The 13976-nt window shown below is 35.5% G+C and overlaps 1 long non-coding RNA gene across 5 annotated transcripts in view; it reads right to left on the bottom strand.

The window, feature by feature from the left end:
• The window catches only part of LOC130158302 (uncharacterized), a 267066-nt gene that overhangs the window by 116225 nt on the left and 136865 nt on the right, over positions 1-13976 (bottom strand). The window lies entirely within an intron of this gene.

Raw genomic sequence — 13976 nt, 5'->3', positions numbered from 1 at the left:
CCACCTGACAAACTAGCTGAATCAGTAGAAAATTGCAAGTTGTCAGCAGCAGAATAAACTGCTGTAATAGCTGATTAATGATCAACACCTGTGACAGGTGCTATACGGGACTGTAAACTTGGTGTGATTAACAGTCACTGGACGAATAAATATTAGTGACAGTCAGTGGAGAGCGAGTTTGCGTGTTTTAACAAATCTTGCACATTACAGTTATTGATATTTCCAGTGTAGGCACTTTCATTTTGGTAATTATCTGACAACACTGGAAGAGTGTTTTAATTCAGTATACTTGTTTCTTTTCTGTTAATTTATTTCAGAGCTCAAAACTGTGTTTTGACAAGATGACCTAGCAGAGTTCAAAACTGCAGACCAATTTATAATAGTCATAAATACTTTGTTCCATGTCTGGCTCATAGAAATGCTCCCAAATATTATTTTAAGGAACTTAAAGTATATACATATACAAGCCTACATAGATAAAAACATAAATATTGTCTAAATATACATATATATATATTTATATAGATTCATTTTCAGTCTGTAACTCTCAGAGTCAACTCAGTTTTATTTCTTATGTCAGTGGTTATAACATATACCTGAATGCTATGGGAAATCAGTATTTCTTTCATTCCATCACCAAAGATGCATGGATTTCTTCTGAAGGACAATTTGGATCTCATTAGTTTTAGACTTACAAAATTTCTGTAATATATAATAATGGAGCATGAAAGTTATCCATTTATGGGATTGGTCTGTGCTCAGCACAGTAGGATCTAATCAGTCCCCAGATACAACTAGAGATATATCAGATTACTCTCTGGATAGCATAAAACACATTTTTCATCCTCATGCACAGTTACAGATATGCTGATTAGGTAAAATATATATTCTTATGCAAAAAGACATGTATTAGAAAGCTTATGCACAGCAAGTGAAAAGACATGAACACAGACTCAGAAAAGCCAGTAAACGCAGATTTTGCCACGAATCCAATGTCATTCTCAAACCCTAAACATGAAGTAATATCTCTGTCATCTTCTAACAAATGCCTTACTGGGCCAAATAAAAATGAAACAAAACAGAAGTCGTGACTTCAGACTTTCCCAAGTGCATGTGAAAGAACCTAAGAGTTGGTCAGCCACACCTAATGCATCACTCTGTCCACGCAAGAGCTCAGATATGTTGTACATTGACTGGTCTGTTAGAAAAATAAAGCCCAATATCTCCTCAGAACAACTTCTGGATATACCCAGCAGCAAATAAATAGATAAAATTAAATATCTTGTACGTGAAGAGATTTACCTGTATCATTTAGCACATCAGAAGACATGGGAGGGAAAAAAAGGCAAAGAAATTACTGCTTATATCAGCTCCTGGAGAGAAATTACAAAATACATCCTTGCCTACAGCACAAAAAATTCCAGTCATTTGAACCTTTAAAGGAAAACCCTGAGCACATGAAACTGGCCTGTTTTTCCTCCTACCAGCCTCACAGCCATACACCTGTATCAACGAACTGGATTCAATATTTTCTAATAACAGCAGAAAAAAAAAGATTTAATTTCTTGGTCCTGATTGATCAGAAACCTGTGTTTGAGCATAAACTGTTGCATGGGCTCTTCTTTCAGATGTGGACAACTGTGGGAAAGGACTTCATAAATGGGTGGTGTTTAGGCCACCTGATAAGCTCTCCATATGAAACAACATCCCATGAACTTTCTAGTCATTCTTCTACAGCTGAAAGGAAGACAGTGAAGGAACTTAGAGAAAACAATATGAGCACTAGCTCCACAAACCCCACCCATTTGAATAACAGTTTAAGTACATCTAATATTTGCCCTTTAATAATAAAAGAAGATGGGAACAGCCTCCAGTCTACAATTCATGGAAACATTATCTCTAAATTTGTTTACCAATGTGTCATTCCATTCCCCATTTTCATTTATTCCTGCACCAGAAATATAAAAGTCCCAAGGGATCCATTTATAAAAAATGCACAGAAATTGAAATATATGTCATAAATAATAGTTTGATTGGTATAATACTTCTGTTTACTGATTAATCTTCAATGTAGCAGTCTGCAGCCTGAAACACAGAAGTAATAGCTTGAAAGATTAAAGCTTTATGCAAAACGTATGTAAATTTGTTATGCTTTAGTACAGATACATCTGAATAGGCATCAGTGCAGCTAGCCAACAGCCTAGGAAGGAGGCCAATCTCACATCCAGATGCCACTGATAGAGAGACACTGTGTGGCATCAATGCTCCCAGCTGCCAGGCTCACCATGCATTTTTACAACATTTGACTGTAGCAGAATGAAACCTTGAAGAGCTCTCTACTGGTAAATAATAATAACACACAGAAACAATTCCAGTGAGTATAAAAATCTAACAATAAAAGATATCTTAAAATAAACATTTTCCTACTAGCAATTGCTAGCTATCTGGAAATTGCATTATCACTGTATTGAACCAAAGACAGAGCCAATACATTCTCAAAATTTACGCTGCATTTGTTACCAACTTTTTAAGGTGATTTTGCATGCTTCAATACTACGTTTTAATCTAATTTTATTAAACTGAATACATTCCCTGTTATATATGCAGAAATACCTAAGTTCATTCTTTAAAATGAAGTTTGGATATAAAATTCAAGCGAAGGGATCAATTAGCTTTTTACTGTGCTTTGGAACAATTCATAATCTGAAAAACGATTTAAAAAAAATAATGGAAACTGCCAAAAGACAATAGTATAGCAAATTAATAAGGCCTGAGACCAGGGTAAGAGGAATTATTGATTTCTCTGTAAATAATAAACCTTGTTATTACTGTTCACTTAATATGTTGCAAATCTGATTCATCAAGTAATGCTCATCCATTCTTTAAGGTAACAAAAGATAAAAAACCTAAGCAAATTTCGAAAAGCAGTCATTATGAACTATCTCACTCAATTTAACTAAAATAAATTTGGGATTAAAATTCAATATGACTGTAACTCATGCTGTTTGGCCTACGAATCCTCTGTAGATAGGCTTCAAGATAGACATCCCTATGTTTTGCAACAGTTCGCCAACATTTTTAGAGTAGCAAATTTTGTAAGAGTATTGCAGATTATTCACTGATCTAAAGAATGTACATCACTGAATTTCAGGTGTAAATGAATGTGTGTATGAATGTGTAAATGAAGCAAAAATACTGAATTCAAAAGCAAGTCTTTTCTTGTCTTGTAAATCACACAAGAGCAACAAAGAATTAACCAAAAAAACTAAAGTCAACTGCAGATGATCTTGACCCAAACTGCTCTCCTTTCACTCATTTCCTAATATGAAGAAAAACACCTGTCAAAGGTTGGTGTCACAAATCTTATAAATCTTTTAGAAATCTTACTTGCTTTTATAGGTATTTCTAGCACAACAGAGCAAGGACAACCAGCATCAAATCAGAGCAGAAGGAACAAGCATCTCTCTCATTCTCTTTTGTTCAGGTATCTGCCTTTACCACTTTAAAAAAAGCAATTACAAATACTGATTGTTGAACTGTATTCTGGGACATCTTGGCTTTTTGCACTTCTTCCTACACTGTTAACCATGTAAATTTACCAGCATATCAGCATCACATACACATAAGACTTCTAAGTTATTAACTTGATTCCTTTGTACAATTCCTTTTCAGAAGTCATTTGCAAAGCATCTGCATCCTCTAAAAGAAAAAAATTTGCAATTCACCTGATGAAGATAGGAAATTATAATTATAGATCATCCAACAATTTTTATAATTTCAGTAAGACAGCTTGCTGAAAACTATGTAAGTTAGTTTATAAAATAATATAGAGCTGCACTATGTTACGTGTGCCTGTGGTGCACAACTGCACAGGGAAGAGGAAGAAGAAACAGCAGATTTGATATACGCATTCCTTTTCTCAAGACCTTTCTGATACTCCATATAGGCTGAAGCCTTTGAGTGGTGTGAGCCCACTGGTCCACTTCATTGTCAACAGCAATTTTGCAAGTACATGTACATGAATAAGTTCTACCTTCTGCATCTCAGAAAATCTGAATGGGTAGATGCACCCAAAACCCACAGAAAGTAAACATTTCAGGAATACATGATACCATGGTGGAAAGGTAGCCAAGGGAATAATGTTGGGGCAAAACTTTGCCAAACTACCATATTTGTCAGATAGCTGCCTACTTTCTCTGCATAACTTACGAGCATCTTGGACTTCTTAAAGAATCCATCTAGTTTCCATCTTAAGAGTAATATACTTTCTACAAAGGAATAAATATTCAGGAAGCCAACTGCTTTTTTTCCCTTTGCGATTTTTCCATAAGAAAGGATTGTTCTGTGTACATTAATGTCCAATTTAGTAACTCCTAACTAATTGAAGAGACAAAGTCAACTGTATTATCTAATTTTGAGTGAGTGGTCACTTCCAAGGTGAAATAAGATTTTGGCATGTTTTAGTCTTTTCCTGTGTATCTTCCATCTGCACATCCAGGAATGTTATCTATAACCCTTCAAAGTTGAACATTCAAAGAAAGATTTTTAAACAGAAGGATCAGCATTTCCCCCAGATGTCTTCATTAAAGAGATGCAAATACATTTTCTTTAACAGCAGCAACATTAATTACTCTACAAGCTTCAGTATAAGTGTCATCATTGATGCATCATTCAAAAAAGACATGAACACATGAAAGGCTCATCGATGGAGTCAGCAGTTAAACACACTACAGCAAGGAATAATACAGCAGACAGACTGCTTACATGACACGGCACTGGTAAAATTCCTGGTGAATGTATGCATGATTACTAAAATGGTAACTGCCTATCTCACATTGTGAAAAATACAGGAAGCAGTAAATGACCAAAATTCAATCTAAGTTACACCAACATGCACTGGAATAGCTCCACTGATTTCGGTGAAGTTATACTGGATTTTCATCCACACATCTAGAGTTTTTCTCCTAAGCAGTAAACAGCCTAAGGAGACAAATATCAACCTCCATATGATAAATCTTCTCCAAATGATACTTTATTTATTCTTTATAATTCTTCACACTTCCTTTTTTCAATAGCAGGATGAGAAAAGCATTGTTTATAAAATGGGTTTTCCAGAAGTGAGTCATGTTGGACACTGTAGGAAAAAGTCATCTGGGAAAATGACTAACAGTTTGAAAAACTATCTTAACCATAATAAACATTGATTATGCATCCATTTTTAAGAAACAATATTTTTATGAAAATCAATACATGAATCAACAGAAGCTGAGAAAACCAAAATAAAATAGTACTTATCTGCTACACAGTTGGTGTTTATGTTTAGGAGATGACACACAAACACAATACAAAATCAAATAGCAAATCAAATAGGTCCTTTAACAAATCAGTAAGATGGATAAGACAAAAATATGGGCTTTTCCTATTCTAACACATGTTCTTCACCTATTCTCCTGTCCACAGCACTTTCTTAGAATAACAATACTTATATGGAAGTGTAAAAAAAAGTTTATATGTGTTTCTCCTCTCCACCAAGACTCTTGGCCGCTCCTTTTTATTCTGCTTAATGAAACTGTAAGCTGAGCAGGACCAACGTTCTGTTCTTTCTCATCACATATCTCTTGAGAAAGTAGCATTGGGGAACTTGGTCTTCATTTTGACCAATGATTCCTCAAAATTTGTTGTAATAAAAAAAGGATATTAATACAGAATTTTAATAGTTTCCCTAATACATGTTCAGCATCAGGTTTTAACCTAATTTACAATCACACTATAAAGGGACACATACCAAAGAAATCAGCAAACTGTGCTTGCTTAGATTATAATTAGACAGCTAATTACTAAACATTTGTTAAAAATCACTAATATATGTAAACCACAGGAAGTTAAATTCTAAAACATTTTAACGGATATAACTTTTTAGTATTGAGACTTAAAAAGCTTTGGAAACATGAGGAGCCGAATTACGGCCACAAGGACGTTAAGAGAAACTGGACGTTACAGAGGTGGTGGTCCCTGGGTGAGCCCTTGCACTTTGCTGGGCAGGGAGGCGCCAAATAGGGAAGACAGCCCTTAGACAACTGCACAGAAACCACTGCTTATTCAAAGAGAAATCCATTTGTTCTGTCACTCCAGGCACTTCAAGCCCTTCAAGTATTTCAGAAACATAATGGATTATGGACACATTTTGGACTGCATTTCACCAGATGCTTGCTGTGAACTGTTTTCACTTTCATAGAAACTGTTTTAAAGGTGTCATAGTCATTAACGCCACCTTTTAAACATACTGCTGGAACAGGTTTAAAGGATTTAAAGGAAAGTTCCTTTAATACTGTTTAATTGCCTAACAATCAGAATAAAAGCTGTAAAAGTTTGGTACAAAATAGCATTCTGTTCTAAGCAGTAGAAAACAGCAATTAAAATGTCATATAGTTTAATAAAATATTAAACACTTTAAGATGTCCTGGAACGTTTAATAGAAAATACAGATCCAAAAGTAAGATTCAAAAACCCTTGTAAAAAAATAACTGCTTTTATTATTGCATTCTCTGTTTTCTGGAACAACTTACAAAGAATCATGCTAAATTTTGTTAGAATATTGTTTAATACCTTTCACAATTTAGTATCTGTTTTGAATAGTAGGCGTAGTCATGTTTAAATCAAGTTGAACCAATACATGCTTTGTCAGCATGATCTGAAATTGTTTTTTCTTGCTGCAATTCCAAGTAACTGTTTTTAATTGCAATATTCATTGACTTATTAAAGAGTAAAACTAAAACGTGAGTAATAAGGTTCAATTGAAGGATACGTAAGAAGTTAGCCAAATCTCACCTATGATGAGTATTTTCCTCTACCCAAACAAATTGCAGTTTTTCCCCACAAAGGAAGGTAAACAGAAAGTATTACAATGATGCTTAAAAGCAAACAAATGAATGAACAACAGCAGCTCCTTATACTTTTGGACTCCTAGAAGAAAAGTCAGTCTCCTGGACAGTGTGAACAGACACAACCATATTGCTCCCAGGGAAAGCCACCAAAACCAATGAAATTAAAGCACTCTCCACACCACCAGCCAGCCTGGTCCTTGCATCTTTTATTGCCAGCTCCAGCCCTTTTTGCTTGCTGGCTTGCTAAATGGCTGCTTCCATGGGAATTTTATTTTTAAGAAATCTAATTATAATATCGCTTGAATCAACATCACAATTTCAAATAAGCACATCTTTAACAGATAGATGCTTCAGCTTTGCTAACATTTCATGAAAATTCCTTATTCATGGTAGGAAAAAACCACAAAAGGTTTAGTGATACTGTTGCAGAGGTCAGGAATTCATGTGAATGGACAAGAAAACTGAGACAGAACTTTTTTATTCTTTTATCTGTAGAGACAGAGAGAAGAGAAAAAGTTTGGATCTGCAGCTAGATTTCCTAAAGATTCAGACATGAAGAGATCTAAGGATAATAGTGATTATTATGCAAATTTTTGTATCTTAAGATGACGACGTGTAAAATATGACAATGTACTAATGCAAAATAGGTGATTACTTTGAGGCAACTACAAATTTTGCCCACGGTAAAAGGGTACAGCTGGACTTATAACTGACTGAAATTATTTTCTATGTTATATAGAGAAATAAAAAAAATGTAATTATATTAACTTTGATTTTAGCCTTAATTTTATGAAGAACAAACTCAATGCATGTGTATATTCCAGATTAACCTTCAAAAACAGTGAGTTTGCTCCTTATTGTTCAAACACTAACAGTTACACAGAAGCAAGTATCTTTTTTCCACTATTTAATACATTTAGAAAAATTAGTACAATAGGAGTTATTTTAAAAATTAGCACTTAGATTTTAACAATATTAATACCAATTTTCTCAGGCATGTTTTTCCCTACCATATAAATGAAGCTTAATCTATTTATTAAGCTGAGCCACTGAGTATTTTCTCACATTCTAGCTAAAGGAATCAGTAGAAGTGTTAAATATAAAACGTAAGTAATTTTAAGATGGCATTGTGCTTTTGAAACATTTTAGTAAGAATATTAGGAATATCTTTTCCAATGAAGACCTAATAGCAATGTTTTGAAGAATGACAGTGTGATCAGTCAAGGAATGTGATTTTTGAATTCTTGTCCAAACAAGTCCAATCTACATATCATTATTGCCTTCTAAAAACAGAATTCAATGGGAGCTATGCCTCTGTAAAAACTGAAGAACTAAGCAGTAGAAGGTACTATTCTAAAACTTTGAAATTTTAATGACATACATTATTTTTCCAAGGTAATGGTCCAGAGTTTCATTCTTTTCCTTATTAAATTAGGTAGAAAAAAGCTGATAGGGAATTGGATGCGCACATGAACATCATACTGGTTTAAAAAGGTCATTTTGAACTAGGGTTCAGCCCTTGAGCTCATGAGCAACTTCTGGAGGTGCTGAATGCCTTCATTCTTCAGGAAGCCAAAGGCAGAGGGAGGGGCTGCACACACTCTGGGGTCTTTGAAGGCAAAATTCAAGTCTGTCCAAGTTAAAAATAAGTATTACATTAATTTTGGTTTGAAAGCTTACTTAAGTGTTTAATTTTCCTCTGTGCATAGTTTGAAAGTGCAGCCCAAATGGCTACATCTCACCAGTATTCTCTAACAAGAGAAAGCATTGTACCAACATGCATGGTTTCATAATTTATGCAACCCATAAGGTAGGGATATAAGGTAAGGGCCACCTGGGCCCAGGTATGGCAAACTTTTTTATGAATACCAGTAGCTCATGAATATAAACAGTTACAGGAAAAGAAAATTTATAAAACCTAGACCTGGGAACAAAAATCTCAGAGATCAACAACTCTGAAAGAATCTAGCGTTGCATTCCTAAGAATGTCAGATTAAACTAACATGTGCCAGTCAATATTGGTACACTGTGACCCTTGATGCCTCCTAAGCAAAACTATTAAGTCCAACATTTTCTCCTGTAAGCACTTATCTGTAAGGATGGCTAACATGTCCTCTGAAGCAGATATTGAAACTGATTGGACAATAGGTAGATACCAGACAGGGGCCTGGGGGCCGACCTCTAGAAATAGGGGGAGAAAATCTTAATCTGCAACACAATGCAGCTCTCTTGAAACCCTATCATTTTCACTTCCCATGTGTCTGCTGCCTGACTGTGAATGGATTTGAAAAGGAATGGTTAGTGCTGAAAATTGGATCAGAGCTAACATTCTCTCATTTTTATCAGCAGCTGCCAAAGGTCATCTGACATAATAGCTGATGAATTCAAGCCCAGTGGATTTCATTTGCAATTTTCAATTTACTGAGGCCTCCAAACCCCACAGTGATAAAAGCTTCCCCTATCGTGGCCTGTCACAAACATCAAGAAACTGCACAAACCCACAAGAAAGAAATAGGAGAAAGCTGTGCATCATCACAGTTACAGATAAGGAGAACAGGAAGAAACAGTATCATGTAGAAAGGTGTGGAGCGGCATGTGTGGTTGAGTTTCTAAATGCCAATTGTAATGAAAAGACTATGAAGAGCAATCAAATAACTTCTACAGAATAACATCATGGTTCCCCTCCCCCCCTTCAGTTTGAAAATTGCCTTCTAATCTCTTGCTTAACATCCTGAAGATAAAAGTGAAAGTGAAAAAACTCTGTTTATTTAGACATGGAAAGTATTGTACAGTTGATATATTTACTGTAGTTTTGATTTACAAATTCATGCTATTAAGAGACCTATTATCAGAGAAACAGTATGTCAGTGCAAAGTAAGAAATGCATTTGTTTGCTGGCAGACGGACTATAGATCTTTACTTCTGATGCACAGGGAACACAAATGAACCCCAGTTCATGGGTGCTGGACATTTTAGAGTCTACTCATCCACATACATACATTCAGAGACTTTTCCATATGCTTTCAATACGCAGAAGCTAACCACTTTTGCCCTCATCTTTGCTGCATCAACATTGTAAGAAATTTACATGGGATCCTATTCCCAGTGATTAGAGAAAATAACTCAATAAATCTCAAAACCCTTCACAGTAGAAGAAGCATATTTTGCTGAAAGGCCAAGTAGCTCATATTCTCTGTCTGTCAATGATTATATCATGAAAGAAAATATTAAAAAAGAAAGCTACTGTTTCACAAGTAAATGCTGAAAATGCTAGCATCCAATTCCAAAGTACCAATTTAATCCCAGTAGTTACAGTATTTGAGGCTACCATGTGCCATGTTTACGATTTTACTTTCAACTCTACTATACACTGGAGTAGAATGAACTCAAATTTCTCCTTTCAGTAATCTCAACAATAACTCCAAGTCAAACAGACAGGAAACGCAAACACTGCCATCTGGATTCTGTGTGGACTAAAAGCCAAGGATGCAAATAACTCAGAGGTAATTTCAACAGTGAAAATCCTTGATATAGTGTAAAACAAAATCAAAGGAACACCAAGTACAGTTTTACAGTGAATAATGGCATGTTATTCTGTGCTTAGAATAGTTCAGTTTATCTTTCAAAAAGTTATGAAGACCCCAAAAAAGGGAATTGCTTGTAAAGATGTAATTCTCTGTTGACTAGACATAAATAAGTAGCTCACCTAAGCATTGACAGGTGTGTTTATATAATCATTAGTATCATAAGAATATTTACAAAGGTATTTTTCCTTATTGAGCCTAATAACGGCAGTTTCTTGACAATTTCATGAAAGTTTATTTTAAGGTGGGGACAAAGAAACTATGTGTAGATATGGACAGCATTTCAAAGGTGAGGTAGTGTATTGCCAAGGTAATCCACCACAGAGCTGGCTCCTTGAGATGTGCACAGAGCAGCTGCACATCATGGCAGCACTGGTCAATTTTATAGCATTAGTGCTATTATTTCTTTTCACTACCCAAAAATATGAAAAAAATAATTGCAATTGACCCCCCATGGGGTCTAGAAATTCTTGTTCTCTTGTTATATGTCTAAGTCACTGTTACAATTGTATGGATAACACATGGGAGAGGATTGGGATTTTCTGTTTTGGGTTTTTATTTTATTTTCTGTTGCAATGGACCACTTGTTTGGTAAATAGGGAGGGAGAAGAGTGTGGGACCCATTCACAAAAGAAAATGTAAGCAGCTTTAGTTTATGATAATATGAAAAACCTGATAGGCATTATTAGCTGGGGCCAAAATCATATTTAACTGCAAAAGTGATACAGAGGAAGGATTACATACATTCAGAATTCATAGTTAATCACAAAACTTTGGATCATATGAACAGATAATATGGCCTCTCAGTTACCTGGGGACATCTTAATGCTATGTCACCTCTGTCAGACTGCTAAATGATGAGAGATACCTCATCAATGGGCTCTGCTGGCTCACTTAGAAGAACTTTAGCTAACATTCCTCCATTGCCTCTGGGCTCCGATACTGATGGCATTGTTCTGAAATTTGGAAAGGGAGGGAGGAAGGAGGAGATTGTATTTCTGGAAAATCCAGTAAGTTATTGTTGGCTCAAGCCGTATACATTAATACCTAACATACACATTAATAGCTAAGCAATTTTTCCTGTTCACATGTAATGATAGATATGATTCACTCCTTTCCAATCTTGTAATTTTCTCATACAGAAGAATCCGATCTTCATTTTTCATCACTTCTTGTATGGAACCTTTACATTCAGTTGACCACATTTTCAACAACAACAACACAAAACAAAAAAACCCAGAAAGAAAGAAAAAAAGAAGAAAAAAAAAAAGTCCTTAGAAGTCTCCAGACCCTCTGGTTTCTATGAGGAAGTAGGTAGTCTTAGCCCTCCTATGAAAGGCATAGCAAGATGCTTTCAAGCTGTGATTCTTTACAAGATTTACCACACCTAGCGCCAGCAGAGAAATGCATGCCAGTGCCAACATCTTTGCTAGCATTTATGGTGCCAGCAGGGAAAAAGATCTTGTTGTATAACTATTCTATTCAGTATGGACTCATAATGGTCTGTATTACATTATATTCAACTCTCTCCTAGAAGGCTGCAAGTCTTCCACATACCTATTCAGTCAGTAGTCCTTTTTTCCAGAACTATAAATGTCTACATGTAAGAATCAGGAACTCCCGGGATCTAACACTAGCTCTGGCATGGTCTAATGTACAGCATTGATTAAATCACTTCAACTAAGCGCTTCAATATGCTCTCCACAAACTGCGAATAAAGTCATCAGTGCACTAGCAGAATTAACATTTGGAACAACTGATGAAGTCATATAGGGGTTAAGTATCTCTGAGCATTCATTTGTGAGTGATTTATAATGATCACAGCAGAGGCAGTTTCTGTTTTCTTCTTCTCCTTGGAATTACTCATGTCTCAAGTTCCAGAATGGCTTCACATCTCTTTTGAAAGCAGGACACAGCCAGCAGGAAGGTAGTAATTCTTGGTGAAAAAGAGCCCTGTATTGGTGGACTGAAGTAAAATATGCAGTCTCACCTGCTGAGTCTTGGTTAAAGAGAAAAGACAATATGGAGGACTGAAAATATGAAACTATTAATCATCACCAAGTTCTCAGTTATTAACTGACAAGTTCATACATGAAAGACTAAGCAAAACAATTTGACGTAGAAAAATCAGATGCTTCTACTGTACAGAATTATTAGAGATACGTTACAGGAAAAAAGTTATTAGAAGTACTGATATGTCTTATATAGAGGATAAAAACGTAAACATTAAATGAAAACTGGTAAGTTAAAATGTACTTTTCATAGTTAGCCATTGTGATAGAAGCTACATGCTACAACTGAGCTGATTAGAACATTTACTGACATTAAAAAAATGTAGATTAAATACATAGCTGAGGAGTTATTAGCCTAGCATAACTGAACGCATTACTTGACAATATAACCACAGTCTATTTATAGGAATTCTATTCGTATTAGAAAGATCATGTTTAAAATTATGTCATTTAATTCACTCTTACATCAACCTTTTCATTTTAACCAGCAAATTATTATTTCAAACCATTTAACATCCATGTGTTTTAAATAAATCTGTAAAAAAGTTTGGGCTATAATTTACTTAAGTTCTGCTTCTTTCTAAATGCACGTTAAACTTTATTTATAAAAAATAATACCTAATACTACACAGTCTGTAGTGTCATTTCTGTTCCATTCTCATCCTTTGAGGATGATCTGTAGTCTCTGCTGGAAACAATACTTGCCTTCAATAGATTTGGAGAGAAATAGCAGTTTTGCTCATGGTAAGAAATAATGAAGTATGTTAAGAAAGGTCCAACCCAGTGACAGGCTAAGGGCCCTCAGTTCCTAATGAAGCAATTGGGAACTGCAAATATTCAGTGTCATCTTGTAGAATCTGGCCCCAGGCACTTACAAACATGCTGTGGAAAGTCTCTCTGACTTCAGCAGAGTAAAATTGGAAAGAAAATAATTTTCTTGTACCGCTGTCCTGCCTGATTCAATTATCAGTGTCTGATCTTGCAAGGTATCAAGCACCCTCCTGTGAGGTCCTCCAGCTTCCACTGAAATCATCAAAAGGAGCTAAGGGTACTCACTGCCAGGCAGGACTGGACCCCAAGAGAGCAGAAAGCCGCGTGTAAGCATGGGCTGGCTTTAGCCAACCAGCAGTCTAAACAATAAGACCCTGTTACTGACATCAGAGAGATACATAGATCTGGGATTTCTGGGATTGTAAGGAAAATGCTCCACAACCAGTGAACATTTCTTGCAGTAACAGAGCTAGCTTAAATCTTACTCTATAACCTCAGGGATTATTGCAGTGATAGGGTTTTGGACTTTTAAGTCAGGACTCTCCCCTTTCAAACTCCAAGTCTAGAATGTCATTGGAAAAATGAGTTTAGCTAATTTGGTCCTTCTATCACAGTATGCATCAAAAAAAATGTGCACAAATAATCTATTACAATTCATAGATGCATTTCATAATCTGTTACTTTTCCTCAGCAAATTGCATGTATGATGCCATGGTACAGCCTGC

Source organism: Falco biarmicus, chromosome 13 (genome assembly GCF_023638135.1).
Source record: "Falco biarmicus isolate bFalBia1 chromosome 13, bFalBia1.pri, whole genome shotgun sequence".
Lineage (NCBI taxonomy): Eukaryota > Metazoa > Chordata > Aves > Falconiformes > Falconidae > Falco > Falco biarmicus.
Note: the sequence above shows the minus strand (reverse complement) of the source record. Positions and strands in the feature narration are given on the sequence as shown.